We start from the raw sequence: 12,112 nt of genomic DNA, 5'->3' as shown, positions 1-12,112 counted from the left end.
TCTCCCAAAACCACTGTAACAACCACGGGAGCTGTGATGAACCCAGACGCGAGAGTTTATTTCAAGAGAACACAGGGGAAACAAGTAGTATATTCAGAATATCACAGGATAGGCATAAAGTCTAAGACAATAACCTTCAGTTAAACAGGACAATGGCAGCAAGCAGAGATCCATTATAGTTAATACGCAGCACTTGCTGAAACAGGGAATTTAAGCTTCAAACTGGCATAAAAGGAGAGTCTTTCAAAAGGGGAGCTGGTTTGAATCACAAGGCTAGAGGTTCACACAGTGTTAACCAAGTCACATATCCAGCACTGACACAACAGGGTGACATAACAAGTAACACTCAGGCAAGGAGTCCTTCATAAATGTATATGTAGGAGTCACTCAGGTTTCACGTTAATCGTTAATCTTGGAAGAACAGAGCAGTTCATCAAAACACGAGTGGGGTAAATACTAGTAAGTCGGCATGCCATATACTCGGTATATTCAAAGTCACTTATCTTAAGAATACTAAACAGATTGCCGACACGCAGAGGTGTCGCAGCGGGAGAGTCCATGGTGCCTACAACAAGGCTAGACGCTGACTGAGGGTGAGATTAAGGTTTAAGTGTGTGTCCAAACGAGGTGAAGATGAGCTGCAGGTGTGAGTGATTAGAACGCAGGCGAGTGAGAGCGAGTGACTGACGGTGAGTGAGAGCCCGGTGCTGTCGTGACAACCACCACTGCACTTTCCTAAACACCTGTTTGTCACTATGCACTGCAAACATTTTCTGATCCATGAGATCATCGCGCTCAATGTCTCTAAAGGTTGATTTTTTTTCTTTTATTTTTTTTTTTTCTAATATTTAATACAATTTTTAAAAATTTTGCAAACTTGTAGTTAATAAAAATTCCTGCAATGATCATATTTATTTTTAAACAAAATACTTATGTCATTTCCAGATTTGATCAAGGTGATTAAATAATAAAAGAGTTCTCCCAAGTGTGGGGTAAAAGGCCCCCTCGCCACCTTTAATAATAATAATAATCATTTTAATAAAAATAAAAATCCGTTATAATTTCTTTTGAATCAAATTATGTTGCTCCATCAATGTTTAATTAAAAAGGAATTAATTTGTTCAGTCTTGAGACACTCAAGAAGCTCGTTTTTTATAAGGTGTGCCTTTAGCCCCATTGTACCCTACATTTCTATTGGTGTCAGGTTGCTGTAGCTCCAGGGTTGGGAGGGTTACTTTTGAAATGTATTCCACTACAGATTACAGAATACATGCTGTAAAATGTCATTTGTAATGTATTCTGTTAGATTACTCAAGGTCAGTAACATTCTAAATACTTTGGATTACTTCTTCAGCACTGGTAGATTTTTTCACTTGTTTTGACTATAAAAACTCTGACAGTACAGTAAGACAAAATACACATGTTAAAATTAATTATCTGAAAAACCTAAATATCTTATGCAGTGTTGTTTCTAAAACAAGATAAATCTAATTGATCTTGTTTTAAGGATTTTTAGATTTTTTTTTTTAACAGGAAAATTATCAAGAATATGATTTTTGCCCCAATATCAAAAGGTCTTACTAGAAAGAAAAAAAGATCCAACGTGAATTTTCTTGATAAAAAAAATATATATATATATGATCCTGGTAACACGTGCATGTAAAATGGCTAGAAATAGCATTTTAGCTTAGCATAAAGCTGATTATTTACACAAGGTTTATTTATATTTCTTCTGCTCCAAACTTACTTCTGTCTGCTCGTATGACTAACACATAAGAAAGTGTTTCACCACTGTCCAAATGCACTTTGGATCGCATCATTTGTATGTATAAATGTTTTCCATCTGAAAGGACTAAATATTAAATGAAACAAATGACAATAAATGCAAAGTAATCTCTTCAGTAATCAAAATACTTTTTGAATGTAACTGTATTCTAATTACCAATGATTTAAATTGTAACTGTAGTGGAATGCAGTTACTTATATTTTGTATTTTAAATACCTAATCCCGCTACATGTATTCCATTACTCCCCAACCCTGTGTAGCACCATGTGTATTTTACTCAGATTTCCTATACCATGTGTCTTAGCATTATGATCAAACACATACAAAATTGAGCAGATTAGTCAACTGTTTTATTTTCAGTGTCTAAGTGTGTTTAATGACATTTTTTTGTGGATTAATGACTTTTTCTGTCCTCGTTCTGTATGGTAACAAACTTTCCTGAAACAACCACAATTACGGCATCCCTGTTAGTTTGAAACTTTAAAAATACTTGTGATTTACTTTAAATAGAGTCTCTTTGGTCCATTGTCTGAGGTTTGTCAAAGACTAATAAGCAGTCTGAGTAAAGAGCAGTTTGCTCTGTGAGGTAAGGAGACAAATTATGGTCTGACTGAGCATGGAAAAAAGAGAAAGAAACATGGATTAAATCACTTTTAAAACAGGCCTAATTTTCACAATAATAAGTTAATACGAAGCCACCGGATTTCTCAATGGCTGAATTTTCCTGAAGGGAGATTTGGTTGAAATGTTTAACATCTTTTTTACCATTTCTTGTTACATATTGCCCTGTAGATGGCAGCAAATTTTTTTTTTTTTTTTTTAAATATTAAATTGACAACCAGGGCAGCACAGGGGGCAATATTGACAGTGATGACAAACTATGACTTTATTCAGCATTTAGTAGAAAAATGTTAGAAATCTTGCTAATTTGTCAGTACATAAAAACATTATACAATTAGAATGGCTTAGAATTGCAAGAAATTACCACAAAAGTCCATAATAAATTTGGGTTATCAGTAACGATTCTGTTTCTTAATTTAGAAAATTACAGAAAATAAAAAAGCCATTTCTTGCTGAGAAGATCTCAATGTATCTGTCAACAGAAACAGAGAAACTCAGTCAATTCAAAGCATGATCAACAAGAGTTTGTTCTTTTGTCCAATGAGATGCATCAGGGCATTAGTTGTGTATTCAACTCACCTATTGAAACAATTACCCAATAGGATTTCCAGACACAGTAGGGTCAACCCGAGTTGGCATCTGTAGTATGCAGATTATAAAGTCAGAATTATACTAAAAATGTACCACACATTAGAATTCAGAGATTCAATATGGTTTTTACTAATCACCTGGGTGACTGAGAAAGGTGCTCTAAAAGTAGTTCTTCTGTGGAGGGACCGCTGAAAAGAATCAAACACTGAACGGTCATTAATTTACAAGGATGACAAGAATTTTGCTATTGCTGCATAAAAACACAAACCAACTTCAATATTTGTGCACTTCAAAATTTATAACAATATTCCATCCAAATGAGTAAACTTTAAAATTTCTCTGTAAAACATTGCACAATTGAATTTGATGGAATTGAGAAATTACAGTGTAAATCTTAAATTGGCTAAAATATTCACTGTTACACAATGAAATCATAGTGAAACTGAAGTCAAGTAAATACACAGTATGCAGTTCAGTTAAAAATAAATTGTTAAAAGCACAATGTTTTAATCAAAAGCTGCCCGATCAGGAGTCATATGCACAGAACTAAAGAGAACCAATTAGCCATTAACTATAATTATGACCACATAAGAAAAAAAAAAAAAAAAAAAACCACAGGTTTGAAGCTTGGTGATAATATAAATATGAAATCATTGGAGATTGATATTAAATCATTTCCAAAATCATTTGAACTGGAAGACTTGAAGTAATCCTGTAATCCATATTACTAGATTATATTCGTTTTCATTCCTTAAGTGTCAAGAATTTTTTTTTTTTTTTTGGTCAAACAAAGTTACCTTAAATTTACTCAGTGGGCCTGGTGGTAAAGCTTGAGCATTTCCAGAAGGACCTTGCCCACCCTAAAAAATAAAGTCCATAAAAGAAATGTATAGCATAAATATAATAATAGCAATGGTATATTGCAAGCTGGCAGCACTGTAAAGGTTGTTTTATACCACAACTTGTTGCTGAGGGGGGGGGGATGATGGCTGGTTGATTTGGGGGGCCCACCAAAGTACGGCAGCCCCTGTTTTTCAGGAAATAAGTGGAAATACACAAACATCTCAAACGACATTTAGTCAGATGTAATAAATGTATAATGATATGGGCAAACACAGAAAAAAGTAGCAATACCCCATTAGGAGGATAGTAAGGGTAAGCCAACTGGGGTCTATTGTTTGGGGGGGACAAAGGGAGCTGCACCCACAGGTGATGGCTGAAGCACATATGGAGGATATGCAGCTGCAGGTAGAAACTGTCAGACATGAAGTCCTTTGTTATTGTCTTTATATTATCATAGTGAGATAGGATAAGTTCTATGAACAGCAGAGACTGTCAATTCCTACCCGTGTTAATAGAGACTGTCCTATTACAGCACCACCACCAGAAAGCACAGGTGGGTTTACACCCCCCACCAGTACAGGATTAACTCCATTTACACCAGTTACCAGACCACCATTCAGACCATTGATCAGACGCAGTTTCTAAAATGAAATACAGCTTAATGTGTCACAATTAATAAATCAAATTATTCTGATGATATGAATTCTCTTACCTTGGCCAAGGTGATCTAAAACAGAGGGAAGTGAATGAAGCATGACTGAATTGAAAGATCACGAATGGTGAAAAGAATAGAAAATACCATGTGATACACATTAAGTAACATATTACAGGTGCATCTCAAATTAGAAATGTCGTGGAAAAGTTCATTTATTTCAGTAATTCAACTCAAATTGTGAAACTCGTGTATTAAATAAATTCAATGCACACAGACTGAAGTAGTTTAAGTCTTTGGTTCTTTTAATTGTGATGATTTTGGTTCACATTTAACAAAAACCCACCAATTCACTATCTCAAAAAATTAGAATATGGTGACATGCCAATCAGCTAATCAACTCAAAACACCTGCAAAGGTTTCCTGAGCCTTCAAAATGGTCTCTCAGTTTGGTTCACTAGGCTACACAATCATGGGGAAGACTGCTGATCTGACAGTTGTCCAGAAGACAATCATTGACACCCTTCACAAGGAGGGTAAGCCACAAACATTCATTGCCAAAGAAGCTGGCTGTTCACAGAGTGCTGTATCCAAGCATGTTAACAGAAAGTTGAGTGGAAAAAGTGTGGAAGAAAAAGATGCACAACCAACCGAGAGAACCGCAGCCTTATGATTGTCAAGCAAAATCAATTCAAGAATTTGGGTGAACTTCACAAGGAATGGACTGAGGCTGGGGTCAAGGCATCAAGAGCCACCACACACAGACATGTCAAGGAATTTGGTTACAGTTGTCGTATTCCTCTTGTCAAGCCACTCCTGAACCACAGACAACGTCAGAGGCGTTTTACCTGGGCTAAGGAGAAGAACTGGACTGTTGCCCAGTGTTCCAAAGTCCTCTTTTCAGATGAGAGCAAGTTTTGTATTTCATTTGGAAACCAAGGTCCTAGAGTCTGGAGGAAGGGTGGAGAAGCTCATAGCCCAAGTTGCTTGAAGTCCAGTGTTAAGTTTCCACAGTCTGTGATGATTTGGGGTGCAATGTCATCTGCTGGTGTTGGTCCATTGTGTTTTTTGAAAACCAAAGTCACTGCACCCGTTTACCAAGAAATTTTGGAGCACTTCAGGCTTCCTTCTGCTGACCAGCTTTTTAAAAATGCTGATTTCATTTTCCAGCAGGATTTGGCACCTGCCCACACTGCCAAAAGCACCAAAAGTTGGTTAAATGACCATGGTGTTGGTGTGCTTGACTGGCCAGCAAACTCACCAGACCTGAACCCCATAGAGAATCTATGGGGTATTGTCAAGAGGACAATGAGAAACAAGAGACCAAAAAATGCAGATGAGCTGAAGGCCACTGTCAAAGAAACCTGGGCTTCCATACCACCTCAGCAGTGCCACAAACTGATCACCTCCATGCCACGCCGAATTGAGGCAGTAATTAAAGCAAAAGGAGCCCCTACCAAGTATTGAGTACATATACAGTAAATGAATATACTTTCCAGAAGGCCAACAATTCACTAAAAATGTTTTTTTTATTGGTCTTATGATGTATTCTAATTTTTTGATATAGTGAATTGGTGGGTTTGTTAAATGTGAGCCAAAATCACCACAATTAAAAGAACCAAAGACTTAAACTACTTCAGTCTGTGTGTACTGAATTTATTTAATACACGAGTTTCACAATTTGAGTTGAATTACTGAAATAAATGAACTTTTCCATGACATTCTAATTTATTGAGATGCACCTGTAGATCAGTGTACTTACATGTGCGGTGACTGCCATAAACAAAGGTTATAATAAAGAGCTTCATCTTACAACCTGAAAAAATAAAAAAGCTCTCAATCTGAATTTAATACAGATTCTTTCATGCTGCAGGATTGTAAATCTATTGCAAATATTGATTCACTCACATCATTAAAATACGATTTTTCTCCAGACAACGGAGTACAAAAATTATGCTGGCACCTACCAGTCTCTGGGCCTCCAGATCAGCAGTGATTTGCTCTGTCCTGTGGGTCTTCGAAGCCCTTTGAGCTGGATGATCTAGTTCAGCCAATTAGAGTTTAACACTAATCCAGCTGTTTACAGGGTATTGGGAAACATTAGCTGGGTAAACTGCCTTATTGCTTTTGCTATTAAGATATTGTGAGGTCTGCCACAGGATACCTTTTAGCATAATTTGTGGTGATTAAGGATTTTGGACTTAGAGTAAATGTGCACAGATTTAAATGGAACTTAAGACCATGACATCATAGTGTTCACTGTATCCAGCAGTCATGGTCAGTGCCTCACAATGGCAGAGCTGTGGTCTGAGTTGTGGTTTGCTCTTAGTCTACATGAAAACATTTTGTGTTCCTGGTCTGAATGTAAGTCCTATCCCAAATATGCATCTTCAGTGTAGTCAACTAACAGCAACCTTATTGGCCATGAAGCCACCAAATAACTTCAGTTACACCGGTAACCATGGGCAGCCACCTGGGGGGGGGTTCTTGCTGAGAAGAGAAGATCTCAATGTATCGGTCAATAGAAACAGAGAAACTCAGTCAATTCAAAACATGATCAACAAGAGTCTTGGTTCTTTTGTCCATTGAAATGGATGTAAAATATCAGGGCATTAATTATATATTCAACTCACCTATTGAAACAATTACCCAATAGGCTTTCCAGACACAGTAGGGTTGACCAGTATGGGGGGGGTGCTGAAGGGGGTTTCGCCCAGGGCACCATACAAGCTAGAACTGCTACTGGTAAAATCTTAAAGGATTTGTAACTGGTTGTTTTTGCATAGGTCATGAATAGGTGTTTGCATGTTGTCGTCATTGCTACTTTACAACAATAACATGTCCAGCATTAAAAGGTATGAATGTTTGTAGCAAATCATAACGCAAAGCATATTGTAAAAACTGCACATAATGCAATGTAAATGTAGTACATTTTCATAATGTAATAATTCTCAAAGTTATTAAGTTGTGAGCGCATAATGTAATATTTTCATAACCTTTAACATTATGAACTCACTAAAATGATGAAAAAAAAAACTTGTCAAATTGTAATTAAAAAAACAAAAAAAATAAAAACCTTTAAATCTATTCTTAAACTACCTACAAAGTACACTGAACTGAAATATTAATGCAATTATTCTTATTAGCCATAGCTACTAGTATGTATACTAACATACTAATAATTATGTTATATATTTGTTTGTATTTATACATGAGCCAAAGACACTTACAGTCTTCAGTTTGAAGAGGACGTTAAATGTATACAAAATGGATAAAGAGTGAGGTTACAACACTGTAAAAAATATAGCCTACATTGTGAAAAACAAAACAAATACGGTGTATGCAATTGTTACGTCCCTCCCAGTCTAGGGTTGGGAAGGGGGTAACAAGGAAATAACGAAGAAAATAAAGAACTTAACAGGCAGCTAAAGAGGTATCCTCTCCTGTCCCAGTGCCGTCACAAAGATCACCCAAATCTCAAATCATATTTACAAGTTCACACACACAAAAAAAAGGGAAGCTTCAAAAAGGCTTCAGGAGGGGACCAAGCCAAAACAAATCTCTAATTTTAAAGGAGTACTTCCTAACCTTTACAAACTTCCAAAAAGGAACAAAAAGATAAAACAATGAACTAAAGATTCTCTGGGAGTATCAATATATACAAATATGAAACAAAGAATCTACGCTTACCACAGTTACTTCAATAAGCAACAGGTTGTACCATAAACAGGTTGTACAATAACAGGTAACAACTAAAGTTGAGGAAACACTTCGTATAATACAACATTTCTAGCTGTCTGGGGCAGGTGAAAACAATCTCGGAAGCCTAGAGACAAAAGGCCTCACTGAAGGGAGTTATCTCTCCAGCTTTATCCTCAAGCTCTCCGTCCAGCAACCAGAGCAAGGCAGCAAATCAAAAGGTAACCATTGTTAGCTGGTGTCCATTAACCTTTGCAATGAGGAGAGCGAGTGGGAAGGAAAGAGCAAAACACCACAAAACACTGCCACAATACAGACAACACATACACAGTAATTAGTACAATTATCACTGCCCATGTATTATACAAATAGAAATAATTACGCCCTGGGACGGGACAACCCCATCACCAAATTTACAACCAATGGCTTGTAAATAATTGTTTCATTCACTTAACTGAAACCCATCTCACTCATCAGCACCATAGGCTCGGGAGAGTGCATCCGCTACCACATTCTGGGAGCCTTTTTTGTGACGAATATCAAAGTTATACTCTTGGAGACACAGGGACCAATGCATCAAACGCTGATTCATGTTGCACATACGAGAGAGAAAAATGAGAGGGTTATGGTCAGTATATACAACAAGTGGAATACAGCTACTTCCCACGTAAACTTCATAGTGTTTTAGAGCCACCACTAGCGCCAGAGCCTCCTTCTCGATGGTACTGTAGTTCAGTTGACTTTTAGAGAACTTCGAGAAGTAACAGACTAAGTGTTCAATTCCAGCTGTATCCTCCTGCAGCAGGATGGCACCAGCTCCCACAGCACTTGCATCTACTTGCAATTTAAATGGGAGAGAAAAGTTAGGAGCTGATAAGATCGGAGCATTGCAAAGAAGATCCTTGGCAGCAACAAAAGCATTCTCACACTGAGGACTCCAAACAAATTTCTTCATAGTGCTAAGCATGTCAGTAAGGGGAGATACTATCGGTGAAATTCTTTTGCAGAAGCCACGATAGTAACCGGCCATTCCCAAAAACCCAGCGTAATTGACACTTAGTACTAGGGGCAGGAAATTCCACAATAGCATCAACTTTAACTGTAACAGGATTCATGCAACCTTGACCCACTTTCTTACTAAGGTAAGTTACCACAGCTTTAGCAAACTCACACTTGCCCAGATTAAGGGTTAGGCGAGCATCATTCAATCTGTCAAACAGCCTTTCTAAGTTACGGATGTGGTCTTCCCATTCACTAGAATAAACCACAATGTCATCCAAGTAAGCTTCACAGTTAGGTAAACCTGACAAAACTTTCTGCATAAGTCTCTGGAATGTTGCTGGGGCATTTTGCATCCCAAACGCCATGCAATTGTAACCCCTGACAACTTCCTGCAGTACAAAGGCAGAGATTTCATATGCACGTGAAGTTAACGGGACTTGCCAATAACCTTTTAGTAAGTCTAATTTTGTGACAAACTTGGAAGCGCCGACTCTATCCACGCAATCTTCCATACGCGGGAAGGGAAAAGAATCAGGCTTTGTAATGCGGTTTACCTTCCGATAGTCTGTACAAAAACAAAAAGCAGCATTCAATTTTGGTACCAGCAAGCAAGGAGAACTCCAGGGACTTTGACTGGGTACATCCAGCCCATTTTGAAGCAAATAATCTACCTCAGCGTTCGTGATCTCCCGCTTTGTAGGGTTTACTCAATATGGGTACTGTTTGATAGGAACAGAGTTACCAACATTAATGTCATGAGACAACACTGTCGTTCTTCCAGGAACAAAGAACAGGGTGGGATGTTTTTGTAACAACTTTACAACATCGTCACGCTGATTCTTAGGCAAATGACAAATGTGCGTCAATATTACCAAGTATAGTTGAATTGTTCAACCGCACACCAGGGGATTGAGGTTCAGTCAGCATAATCACATCCTCATCAGAAATGTAAGCAGGAACGACTGTAACAAGGTTTACACAGTGTTACAGAATGCAGAGAGTTATTGGGTTCCTCACAGGTTACATATGGCTTTAACATTAACGTGGCAAACTCTCTTCTTACTTCTGCAATCAGACGTATATCCACAACATAATCTGTCACTTAGTTTACGTTCAATAACGTACGGCCCAGAAAACTTAGCCTGAAGAGCTGAGCCAAGAACAGGAAGTAGCACAAGAACAGACTCGCCTGGCTGAAAACTGCACTGTACTGCTCTTTTGTCAAAGTGGGATTTCATCTTTGACTATGTCCTGACTAGATGAGTTCTCGCCATGTCACAGGCTTTGTGTAGATGCTCGCAAAAAGAACTGACATTGTCTAGAATAGAAACAGGTGCAGACCCAGTATCCTTACCTATTAACTGTTCTTTTAACATCTTTAAAGGGACCTTGAACAGTGTGAGCAAACACAAGGTCAGCAGGACTACATCCCAAATATTCTTGAACAAATTCTCACAGCAAACATGAGCAACGGTAAGCCATCCACCCAGTCTCTATACAAAAAAGGCATGGAGCATAGTCTTTAGGGTTTGGTGAAAGCACTCCAATGCTCCTTGTGACAAGGGGTGGTATGCACTAGACATTCGATATGTTGTCCCAAATTCTTTCAACATTTGCTCAAACACTTTTGAGGTGAAATTAGACCCTTGATTGGTTTGGATTACCCTGGGCAAAACAAATGTCATGCAAAATTTTACAATCTCTTTCAGCACCACCTGTGCTTTCAGCGAACGCAATGGGACAGCTTCTGGATAACGGGTTGCAGTACACATTATTGTTAATATATACTGGTGTCCGAGTTTTGACTTTGGAAGGGGTCCTACACAATCAACTACTAATTTTGCAAATGGCTCTCCAATTACAGGAATTGGACTGAGGAGCTTTTGGAACAGTTTGGTTTGGTTTACCTGCGGGCTGGCAGATGTCACATGAGCGGCAGAAACTAGACACTGTAGTTTTTACTCCTGGCCAGTAGTAGGGTCTAGTTATTTGCTGAAATGTTTGTGACACCGAGGTTTCCAGAAAGAATTTTCATGTGCCAACTTTAGAACGTGTGAACGATAACTGGCAGGTAGAACAATCCTCCCCCTCTGAAGATTTAGGCTCCCACTTGCGCATCAGAATCCCATTATCCCAAAAGTATCCCACTCTTGCCATTAAAAGATTGTGACTATCAACTGCAGCACTGATGCAGTTCTCTAGTGTAGGGTCAGACTTCTGCGCAGCAGCCAGATGTTCCTTACTCACCATAGAAGGAAGTTCAGCTGGGAGCTGAGAGTCATGACCAGGGCCCACTTCAGTCTCAATAGACAGTTCACACTGCACCGGTTTTGTCTGCATAGTCAGGAAAGAATCAGAGAGCTCAATATCAGGAAAATTCCTTGACTGGGACCGAGTAATAGCGCATGCTGGAAAAGCTAGGGAAAACTTTTCAGACAGTTTGCATACAATTGGCTTACTTATGACGATTGGACTAGGAAAGACATTACCACCTGCAAGGTAATTTCCCCATTATTAGGCGAACACCGTTTACAGGTAACTTTTTACATACACCCAACTGAACCAAGCCCGTAACAAGATCAGACCTTAGGTCGGAACACTAACACAGCCCATCTCGATACCACGCACAAGAACATTAGTGCTTGTATAAGAAACATCATCGAGAGGTAACACATCTTCCAGAATGAAAGATTGAGCTGAGCCAGTACCTCTTTGAATCTGTACGCACTTAACTACAGTGTCGTCAGCTAGAGATACATAATCTGTCGTTAGAAATGGGTTATAGGATGAAGTGTCAGCAGCATTTAAGTCTGGAACAGACTGTACAAGCGCAACGCTTTTGGGTTTCACATTCACGGATTGTTGTTTCCAAGCCTTACAATCAGCGATTTAATGACTGGGATCAAGGCAGTAAAAAC

The sequence above is a fragment of the Myxocyprinus asiaticus genome, chromosome 8 (genome assembly GCF_019703515.2).
Source record: "Myxocyprinus asiaticus isolate MX2 ecotype Aquarium Trade chromosome 8, UBuf_Myxa_2, whole genome shotgun sequence".
In the NCBI taxonomy this organism is placed as follows: domain Eukaryota; kingdom Metazoa; phylum Chordata; class Actinopteri; order Cypriniformes; family Catostomidae; genus Myxocyprinus; species Myxocyprinus asiaticus.
Note: the sequence above shows the minus strand (reverse complement) of the source record.